The 12,001-nt window shown below is 38.3% G+C and overlaps 1 non-coding gene across 1 annotated transcript; it reads right to left on the bottom strand.

Annotated features, from left to right (window-relative positions):
• Positions 1–11,314: 11,314 nt before the first annotated feature.
• LOC130937919 (small nucleolar RNA R71) lies at positions 11,315–11,422 on the bottom strand. The gene has a single exon (XR_009069110.1). It is a non-coding gene; the product is annotated as a small nucleolar RNA R71 (small nucleolar RNA).
• Between the last annotated feature and the right edge of the window lie 579 nt (positions 11,423–12,001).

Raw genomic sequence — 12,001 nt, 5'->3', positions numbered from 1 at the left:
ATCTCTCTTACTAATTTTGCTCCGAATGGTAAAGTGAGCATGTAACTTGTTAAAGGTGGAATTTTAAATGAAGAGATGAGAAGGAAGACGCAGAATTCTTCGTCACACTTTGAAATGTTAGTCATTGAAACCAGGGGGAGAAATCAGAATAGAGTTCAAAAGGGTAGAGGTAAAAGTAGGAGCAAATCCAAGGGAAGATACAAGAATGTTAAGTGTCACTACTGTCACAAAATGGGTCACGTTAAAAAATATTGCTATCTTTGGAAAAAAGAAAACAAAGGTAAGCAAGAAAAGAAGGATGATAGTGGTAATGATCGTGTATCTTCTATTTCAGATGATCTTTTTACTGTTGATATCGCTGATTATGAGTACAAGGTCAATCTTGTTTCTGATGATGAGTTCAGCTGGGTAATTGATAGTGGTGCCTCAATACATGTTACATCGAAGAAGGAGTTCTTCACTTCTTATACTCCAGGTAATTTTGGAGAGCTTAAGATGAGTAATGATGGCTTGGCCAAGGTTATTGGTGTAGAAAATATTTGTCTTGAGACTAATATGGGAATGAAGCTGCTACTAAAAGATGTTGGACACGCTCCAGATGTTCGCTTGAATTTGGTTTCAGTTAAAAGGCTTGATAATGAAGGCTTTGTAAACACTTTCGGTTTTGGACAATGGAAGCTTACTAAAGGTAACTTAGTGGTGACTCGAGAAAAATGTACTTCAAGTTTGTATGTGATGCATGCCATGATTGCAAAAGGTAGTGTGAATGCGATTGAAAGTAAATAAGTTTGTAGCTTATGGCACAGACGACTTGGTCATATTAGTGAAAAAGGACTTAATTATCTGGCTCGAAAGGATGCTCTTTTAGGTTTGAAGAATGCAGAGTTGGAGAAATGTTCTCATTGCATGGTTGGCAAACAAAGAAGATTATCCTTCAAGAAGCATCAACCTTCAAGAAAATCAGACTTCTTGGAATTGATGCACTCCGATATTTATGGTCCTTTGAAGGTATGCTCTTTTAGTGGAGCTATTTACTTTATTACTTTTATTGATGATCATTCAAGAAAGCTTTGGACTTATGCTTTGAAAACAAAGAACCAAGCTTTGAAAAAGTTCAAACAATTCCAAGTTTTGGTTGAGAGGCAAACAGGTAAAAAGTTTAAATGTATTCGCACTGATAATGGTGGTGAGTATTGTGGACCATTTGATGAGTATTGCAAGCAGCAAGGCATTAGGCATGAAAAGACACCTCCTAAAATACCTCAGTTAAATGGTTTGGCAGAAAGGATGAATAGAACATTGATTGAAAGAGTTAGGTGTATGCTTACTGAAGCTAAGCTACCTAAAGTCTTTTGGGGTGAAGCACTACTTACAGCGGCTCATGTGATTAATCTGAGTCATACAATTGCTTTAGATAATGATGTTCCAGATCATATTTGGTGATATACCACTATTTTATGATATATTTTGGACTGAATTGAGTGGGTTTTGTCAACTATTCTCACACTTATTCATGTGAATTGCATGTTTTAAGTTTCCTTCCTAATTTTGTGTTATGATTGAAAACTTGCTTCCTAGTCCTTAAAATTGTTAATTTTTTATTCTCCTTTATTACCATTCGATGTCGTGATGTGTTTGTTAAGTGTTTTCAGGTTTACAGGGCATGAATGGCTTAAAGGATGAAGATGAAGCATGTTGAAGTGGAAGGAACACAAGAAACTAAAGAGTTGAGAAGCGAGGAGCGACACGCACACGTGGCCGACGCGTACGCGTCACCAGGAGCGTCGTTCAACGACGCGTACGCGTGATTAATGCGTACGCATGGCCAGATGCAAGGTTCAGCGGCGCGTACGCGTGGCCGACGCGTACGCGTGACAGAGCGTCACGTGTTGCACTTAACAGAATTCGCTGGGAGCGATTTCTAGGCCGATTTGGACCCAGATTCAAGCACGAAAATGCAGACTAGAGCCAGAGATGGAGCTGAGATGGAACATAGTTCACTTTTCACTTTAGTTTTTTATTAGTTTTGAATTCTAGTGAGAGAAACTCCTACTTCTCTCTAGGGTTTTGACATTCTTAGTCTTATCTTTGAATTGGATCTTGAGAGAGTTGCTGCTACCTTCATTCCTCATCATTTTGTTCCTAGTTTTTTCTTAAATTCTCTTATTTACTCTTTTTCATTTGATTATTAAATTCATGTTTGGATCTTGTCACTTTTGAATCTTATCAATGCATTGGAGTATTTTTATATTTATTTTTATTGCTTGTTTGATTTGTGTTAATTATTGTTCGTGCCAATTTTGATTTAATTAATTTTTCATAATTATCATGTATTTTATTTACTCCTATTATGTGTTTATGAAAATGGCATTCATGTTAATGGAGTAAAACTCCTAACTTGGTTGGGGGTTGAGTAATTGAAAACCCTTGAGTTGTGATACTCAATTATTAATCTATAATTGGGAATTACTGGCTAACTCGATTTTTACCAACTCTAGTCCTTCCCCATGAATTGACTAGGACTTGTGAGTCAGAGTTAGTGACAGCCACTTGACTTTCCTTCAATTGTTAGAGGATAACTAAGTGGGAGCAAAGAACCTTTACTATTATACTTGGGAAAGACAACAAGGATAGAAATTCTAATTCTCTCCCTTAACCAATACCTTTTATTTTAAATACATATCACCTCTTGTTATTCATTCATTGCTTTAATTTCTAGTTATTTATTTTTCCGTTCTCAAATTCAGAAAATATAAAAAAAATCCTAACCAATAATTTGCATTCTGTGTCAACTCTTAGGAAAACGACCCGGCATTCTACTTCCGGTTATTTATTATTAATTGTGACACAATTGAAATTGATAGTAGGAATTTCATCGGTTAAGACTATACTTGCAACGCTGTTTTGGAAAATATTTTTTCAAGAATTCTTTATCGGCATTTTTTCACCCTTCATATTTTATCTCTTTCTATTTCTATATAGAAATATAGAAGGTTGAAAAATCATTATATAAATATATGGATTGAAAATTAGCCCCGGACTGTGGAACAAGGGAGTATCCCGAACCTACACCGAGGTATTGACGGCGATTCTCAAATATCGCAGAACCGAACAGGATACGATGCCGTTGCGGGAAGTTGCATATGTGTGCTAAATTATTGATTGGTGTAAATATATTTATATTTACATAATTGCATCTTTTATTTATGCGTTTTTTGTTTATTAGTAGTAATTATTATTTATTTCTCTTATTATATTTTGCTGCCATGAGCTCTATGTTTCTTTTATTGAATGACGTGTTCATTGCTGGATCTGAGTCTAGCCACATTTGATCCTGAAATTGAAAAGACTATTTCATATATTAGGCGAGCTCGGTGTCGGTTAGCCTCCGAAGGTGGTGAAGGGGTTTCGGCCAATTCACCAATTTTATCTAAGGTTGAGTCTGAAGCGTCATTTAAGGAAGAAACTAACTCCTCTCCTACTAAAACCATTGACGCCTCTTCTCTTGATTTAGGTGCAGATACTAAGGCAGCTCCTAGAAGGATTACTCTCAAAGAAGCGGGAGCTCCGAATTTTACTCTTCAACCATTTCATACGCATCATCCAAATTTGACTGCTAATTTTGAACTGAAGACCGCATTGATCAATCTACTTTCCGAATTCCATGCTTTACCCGCTCAAGAGCCCATCAAGCACCTTAGAGACTTTCAAACAGCTTGCTCAACTACTAGGCGGCATGGTGCGGATGAGACTGCAGTTTGGTTATATGCCTTCCCATTTTCTCTTGAGGGAAAGGTAAAAGAGTAGTTCTACACTCAACCTAAAGTTGTTGTTACTAATTGGGATTTGCTTAGAAGGGAATTCTTGGATAAGTTCTTTCCACCGAAGGTCACAGATAGATTGAGGAAGGAAATTTCCTGCGTCATTCAAGGTGAATCAGAGACTCTCTACGAGTACTGAAAATGCTTTAGGAATCTCCTTGACTCGTGCCCCCATCACATGATTGACCAGTTGGTGTTAATTAGCTACTTTTGCCACGACATGAGGCCTCGAGACAAGACCCTTTTGGATGCTGCGAGTAATGGCTCTCTGACAAAGTACAAGGCGGCGACAGAAGCGTGGCAACTGATCACCGATTTAGCCGAGTCTACTCAACATGCAAGGCAAAGGAATAATCATCCCAAGGCTATTGCGGAAGTTTCTTCTAGTAGTGAGACTGCCGCTCTCACCAAGATTTTGGGAGAGATGACCAATTTACTCAAGCAACTCCAACTCAATCAACAACAACCTCCATCCCCTCCACAACAACAATGTCAACAGTTAGTCCCTCAGATAGTAGGTGGAATATACGCTTGCTATTCTCACTATACTAATGAATGTCCACAACTCCAAGAGGACAACACCTTGGCAGCTACCAATGCGTATTACAACTGTCCGAATCAAGGATACTCTCAACAAGGCGGTAACTATAATCAAGGTGGTAACAACAATCAAGGTTGACAAGATAATCCCAACCAAAGATGGAGTGACAACTACAACCAAAGAGGCAGAGACAATGGTGGAAATAAAAAAATGGAATACTAACTACCAACAAAACTGGTATCAACAAAGCCCTCCGTACCAACAGCAAAACCAAGGCCAAAGATACCAACCAAGTGTTTGTGAAAAAGCTCTCATGGTATCTTGATTTATTTTCTATCTTATTCTTGCACCTTAATGCTTCTTTTTCAAAACCCTTACAATCCATGTGTATTGAGCTTCGTATTCATTAATTTTCATCATAAAAGTGCTCATTATTTTGTTACATGTGATTATTATTGTTGATATTGATGCTTGAGCTATTCTTCTCATGCTTTTTACTTTCATGATTTTATCCCTCTTGCATCAAGTGTTAGTGACATGCCTTCATAATTTTAATTGATGTCTTACATGCATGTTGTAGCTACCATGTATTTAAGACACTTTCTTTCTCTCTAGCATTGGTGCACGAAATTGTGATCATCAATGGCGCCATCAACATGGTACGCTCAATTGAAATCTCAACTCTTTATCACAACTTCGCACAACTAACCAGCAAGTGCACTGGGTCGTCCAAGTAATAAACCTTACGCGAGTAAGGGTCGATCCCACGGAGATTGTTGGTATGAAGCAAGCTATGGTCATCTTGTAAATCTTAGTCAGGCAGATTCAAATGGTTATGAATGATATATGAATAAAGCATAAAGATAGAGATACTTATGTAACTCATTGGTGAGAATTTCAGATAAGCGTATGGAGATGCTTTGTCCCTTCCGTCTCTCTGCTTTCCTACTGTCTTCATCCAATCCTTCTTATTCCTTTCCATGGCAAGCTGTATGTTGGGCATCACCGTTGTCAGTGGCTACAGTCCCGTCCTCTCAGTGAAAATGTTCAACGCACCCTGTCACGGCACGGCTAATCATCTGTCGGTTCTCAATCAGGTTGGAATAGAATCCAGTGATTCTTTTGCGTCTGTCACTAACGCCCAGCCTTCAGGAGTTTGAAGCTCGTCACAGTCATTCAATCATTGAATCCTACTCAGAATACCACAGACAAGGTTTAGACCTTCCGGATTCTCTTGAATGCCGCCATCAATTCTAGCTTATACCACGAAGATCTCGAATAAGGAATCCAAGAGATAAACATTCAAGCCTTGTTTGCTTGTAGAACGGGAGTGGTTGTCAGGCACGCGTTCATAAGTGAGAATGATGATGAGCGTCACATAATCATCACATTCATCAAGTTCTTGAGTGCGAATGAATATCTTGGAATAAGAACAAGCTGAATTGAATAGAAGAACAATAGTAATTGCATTAATACTCGAGGTACAGCAGAGCTCCACACCTTAATCTATGGTGTGTAGAAACTCCACCGTTGAAAATACATAAGAACAAGGTCTAGGCATGGCCGAATGGCCAGCCCCCAAAACATGATCAAAAGACTCCAGATGATCAAGGATCTAAAGTGATCCAAAGTTGATCAAAAGATTCAAAGATCTAAAGATGAAAATACAATAGTACAAGGTCCTATTTGTAGAGAACTAGTAGCCTAGGGTTTACAGAAATGAGTAAATGACATAAAAATCCACTTCCGGGCCCACTTGGTGTGTGCCTGAGCTGAGCATTGAAGCATTTTCGTGTAGAGACTTCTCTTGGAGTTAAACGCCAGCTTTTGTGCCAGTTTGGGCGTTTAACTCCCATTCTTGTGCCAGTTTCGGCGTTTAACGCCGGCAGTTTTGAGCTGATTTGGAACGCCAGTTTGGACCATCAAATCTCGGGCAAAGTATGGACTATACATTGCTGGAAAGCCCAGGATGTCTACTTTCTAACGCCGTTGAGAGCGCGCCAATTGGGCTTCTATAGCTCCAGAAAATCCACTTCGAGTGCAGGGAGATCAGAATCCAACAGCATCTGTAGTCCTTTTCAGTCTCTGAATCAGATTTTTGCTCAGGTCCCTCAATTTCAGCCAGAAAATACCTGAAATCACAGAAAAACACACAAACTCATAGTAAAGTCTAGAAAAGTGAATTTTAACTAAAAACTAATAAAAATATACTAAAAACTAACTAAATCCTACTAGAAACATACTAAAAACAATGCCAAAAAGCGTATAAATTATCCGCTCATCACAACACCAAACTTAAATTGTTGCTTGTCCCCAAGCAACTGAAAATCAAATAAGATAAAGAGAAGAGAATATGCAATGAATTCCAAAAACATCTATGAAGATCAGTATTAATTAGATGAGCGGGGCTTTTAGCTTTTTGCCTCTGAACAGTTTTGGCATCTCACTCTATCCTTTGAAATTCAGAATGATTGGCTTCTATAGGAACTCAGAATTCAGATAGTGTTATTGATTCTCCTAGTTAAGTATGATGATTCTTGAACACAGCTACTTTATGAGTCTTGGCTGTGGCCCAAAGCACTCTGTCTTCCAGTATTACCACTGGATACATACATGCCACAGACACATAATTAGGTGAACCTTTTCAGATTGTGACTCAGCTTTGCTAGAGTCCCCAATTAGAGGTGTCCAGGGTTCTTAAGCACACTCTTTTTTGCCTTGGATCACAACTTTATTTCTTTCTTTTTCTTTCTTTTTCTCTTTCTCCTTTTTTTCATTTTTTTTGTATTCACTGCTTTTTCTTGCTTCAAGAATCATTTTTATGATTTTTCAGATCCTCAGTAACATGTCTCCTTTTTCATCATTCTTTCAAGAGCCAACATTCATGAACAACAAATTCAAAAGACATATGCACTGTTTAAGCATACATTCAGAAAACAAAAGTATTGCCACCACATCAAAATAATTAATCTGTTATAAAATTCAAAATTCATGTAATTCTTCTCTTTTTTCAATTAAGAACATTTTTCATTTAAGAAAGGTGATGGATTCATATGACATTCATAACTTTAAGGCATAGACACTAAGACACTAATGATCACAAGACACAAACATGGATAAATATAAGCATAAAATTTGAAAAACAAGAAAATAAAGAACAAGAAAATTAAAGAACGGGTCCACCTTAGTGATGGCGGCTTGTTCTTCCTCTTGAAAATCTTATGGAGTGCTTGAGCTCCTCAATGTCTCTTCCTTGCCTTTGTTACTCCTCTCTTATGATTCTTTGATCTTCTCTAATTTCATGGAGGAGGATGGAATGTTCTTGGTGCTCCACCTTTAGTTGTCCCATGTTGGAACTCAATTCTCCTAGGGAGGTGTTGATTTGCTCCCAATAGTTTTGTGGAGGAAAGTGCATCCCTTGAGGCATCTCAGGGATTTTATGATGAGTGGGATCTCTTGTTTGCTCCATCCTTTTCTTAGTGATGGGCTTGTCCTCATCAATGGAGATGTCTCCCTCTATGTCAACTCCAACTAAAAAACAGAGGTGACTGATGAGCGGATAATTTGTACGCTTTTTGGCATTATTTTTAGTATGTTTTTAGTATATTTAGTTGAGTTTTTAGTATATTTTTATTAGTTTTTAATTAAAATTTACTTTTCTAGACTTTACTATGAGTTTGTGTGTTTTTCTGTGATTTCAGGTATTTTCTGGCTGAAATTGAGGGACCTGAGCAAAAATCTGATTCAGAGACTGAAAAGGACTGCAGATGCTGTTGGATTCTGACCTCCCTGCACTCGAAGTGGATTTTCTGGAGCTACAGAAGCCCAATTGGCGCGCTCTTAACGGCGTTGGAAAGTAGACATCCTGGGCTTTCCAGCAATATATGATAGTCCATACTTTGCCCAAGATTTGATGGCCCAAACCGGCGTTCAAAGTCACCTTCAGAATTCCCAGCGTTAAACGCTGGAACTGGCACCAAAGTGGGAGTTAAACGCCCAAACTGGCACAAAAGCTGGCGTTTAACTCCAAGAAGAGTCTCTACACGAAAATGCTTCAATGCTCAGCCCAAGCACACACCAAGTGGGCCCGGATGTGGATTTTTATGTCATTTACTCATCTTTGTAATTCTTAAGCTACTAGTTCCCTATAAATAGGACCTTTTACTATTGTATTTAAATCTTTTGATCATGTTTTTATGATTGAACCCTCTTTGGGAGGCTGGCCTCACGGCCATGCCTAGACCTTGTTCTTATGTATTTTCAACGGTGGAGTTTCTACACACCATAGATTAAGGTGTGGAGCTCTGCTGTACCTCGAGTATTAATGCAATTACTATTGTTCTTCTATTCAATTCAGCTTGTTCTTGTTCCAAGATATCACTTGTTCTTCAACTTGATGAATGTGATGATCCGTGACACTCATCATCATTCTCACCTATGAACGTGTGACCGTCAATCACCTCCGTTCTACCTTAGATTGGGTAGATATCTCTTGGGTTCTTTAACCGGAATCTTCGTGGTATAAGCTAGAATTGATGACTGCATTCAAGAGAATCCGGAAGGTCTAAACCTTGTCTGTGGTATTCTGAGTAGGATTCAATGATTGAATGACTGTGACGTGCTTCAAACTTGCGATTGTGGGGCGTTAGTGACAGACGCAAAAGAATCACTGGATTCTATTCCGACATGATCGAGAACCGACAGCTGGATAGCCGTGCCGTGACAGGGTGCGTTGAACATTTCCACTGAGAGGATGGGAGGTAGCCACTGACAACGGTGAAACCCTTGCATACAGCTTACCATGGAAATGAGTAAGAAGGATTGGATGAAGACAGTAGGAAAGCAGAGAGACGGAAGGGACAAAGCATCTCCATTCGCTTATCTGAAATTCTCACCAATGGAATACATAAGTATCTCTATCTTTATCTTTATGTTTTATTCATATATCATCCATAACCATTTGAGTCTGCCTGACTGAGATTTACAAGGTGACCATAGCTTGCTTCATACCAACAATCTCCGTGGGATCGACCCTTACTCGCGTAAGGTTTATTACTTGGACGACCCAGTGCACTTGCTGGTTAGTTGTGCGAAGTTGTGTTTATGCCATGGTATTGAGCACCAAGTTTTTGGGGCCATTACTAGGGATTATTTGAGTTGTGAAAAGTAGTGATCACAATTTCGCGCTACCAAGTTTTTGGCGCCGTTGCCGGGGATTGTTTCGTGTATGGACAACTGACGGTTCATCTTGTTGCTTAGATTAGGTATTTTTCAGAGTTCTTAAGAATGAATTCTAGTGTTTCAAGGTGATGTTCTTATCATCACCAAAGCTGATTGATTATCATCAATTTAGCTCTTGAATGCAATGTCCTGCTGAAGCTTGGCTATTCATTTGTAATTCCTTTAGACTGAAGCTTTAGACTAACATTGCATGATTCCTAGAATTCTCATTAAGAATTTTGATACCTTTATTTTCTTTTCCACTTAATTTTCGAAAAATCCAAAAAAAATTACAAAATCATAAAAACAAAAAAAAATTTTATGTTTCTTGTTTGAGTCTAGTGTCTAATTTTAAGTTTGGTGTCTTGCATGCATTGTTATTTGATCTTGGTTCTATTTTCAAGTCAATAGTACAGGGAACTGAAGATTCAGAACATGCAGCAGAGGAATTATACAGAAAAAGCTGGGCGTTCAAAACGCCCAGTGAAGAAGGACAGACTGGCGTTTAAACGCCAGCCAGGGTGCCTGGTTGGGCGTTTAACGCCCAAAAAGGTAGAGTATTGGGCGTTAAACGCCAGAATGTGCACCATTCTGGGCGTTTAATGCCAGGATGGCACAAGAGGGAAGATTCTGTTTTTAATTCAGATTTTTTTTTAAGTTTTCAAAGTTTTTCAAAATCAAATCTTTTTCAAATCAAATCTTTTCAATCAAATCTTTTTCAAAATCAATTTCTTTCCTTTTTCAAAGATACTTGCTAACAATTAATGATTTGATTGAACAATTCAAGTATGTTGCCTTTTCTGTTGAGAGAGGTTTAATGTTTGAATCATATCTTTTCTTGTTAGGCAAGTCATTAATTTTTAAAATCAAATCTTTTTAAAATTGTTTTTCAAATCATATCTTCTCAATCACATCTTTTTCAAAAAAAGTTTTCAATCATATCTTCTTCAAAAATTTTTTTCAAAATGTTTTTAAAATCTTTTTAATTAATTTTCGAAAAATCTCTTCCCCTCTTCTCACGTCCTTCTATTTATGGAGTATCACTCCTCCTCAATGCACAATTCGAACTCTATCTCACTAAGTTCGAATTCTTCTACCTCTTTCTTCTATTTTTCTGTTCCTCTGACACCTCAAGGAATCTCTATACTGTGACATAGAGGATTCCATATTTTCTTGTTCTCTTCTCTTTCATATGAGCAGGAGCAAAGACAAAAGCATTCTTGTTGAGGCTGATCCTGAACCTGAAAGGACCTTGAAGCGAAAGCTAAGAGAAGCTAAGGCACAACTCTCTGAGGACCTAACAGAAATCTTCAGAGAAGAAGAAGACATGGCAGCCGAAAATAACAACAATGCCAACAATGCAAGGAAGGTGCTCGGTGACTTTACTGCACCTACTCCCGACTTTTATGGGAGAAGCATCTCTATCCCTGCCATTGGAGCAAACAACTTTGAGCTTAAGCCTCAATTAGTTTCTCTAATGCAACAGAATTGCAAGTTCCATGGACTTCCATTGGAAGATCCTCATCAGTTTTTAGCTGAATTCTTGCAAATCTGTGACACTGTCAAGACTAATGGGGTTGACCCTGAGGTCTACAGACTTATGCTATTCCCTTTTGCTGTAAGAGACAGAGCTAGAATATGGTTGGACTCACAACCTAAAGAAAGCCTGAACTCTTGGGAAAAGCTAGTCAATGTCTTCTTGGCAAAGTTCTTTCCACCTCAAAAATTGAGTAAGCTTAGAGTGGAGGTCCAAACCTTCAGACAGAAGGAAGGAGAATCCCTCTATGAAGCTTGGGAAAGATACAAACAATTGATCAGAAAGTGTCCCTCTGATATGCTTTCTGAATGGAGCATCATAGGTATTTTCTATGATGGTCTCTCTGAACTGTCCAAGATGTCTTTGGATAGCTCTGCTGGAGGATCTCTTCATCTGAAGAAGACGCCTACAGAAGCTCAAGAACTAATTGAAATGGTTGCAAATAACCAATTCATGTACACTTCTGAAAGGAATCCTGTGAACAATGGAACAAATCAGAAGAAAGGAGTTCTTGAGATTGATACTCTGAATGCCATATTGGCTCAGAATAAAATATTAACTCAACAAGTCAATTTGATTTCTCAAAGTCTGTCTGGAATGCAAAATGCACCAAACAGTACTAAGGATGCTTCATCTGAAGAAGAAGCTTATGATCCTGAGAACCCTTCAATGGAAGAGGTGAATTACATGGAAGAACCCTATGGAAACACCTATAATTCTTCATGGAGAAATTATCCAAATTTCTCATGGAAGGATCAACAGAGACCTCAACAAGGTTTCAACAACAATAATGGTGGAAGAAACAGGTTTAGCAATGGCAAGCCTTTTCCATCATCTTCTCAGCAACAGACAGAGAATTCTAAGCAGAACCCCTTTGACTTA

The sequence above is a fragment of the Arachis stenosperma genome, chromosome 6 (assembly GCF_014773155.1).
Source record: "Arachis stenosperma cultivar V10309 chromosome 6, arast.V10309.gnm1.PFL2, whole genome shotgun sequence".
Taxonomy (NCBI): Eukaryota; Viridiplantae; Streptophyta; class Magnoliopsida; order Fabales; family Fabaceae; genus Arachis; species Arachis stenosperma.
This window is presented reverse-complemented; position numbering and strand designations above follow the sequence as displayed.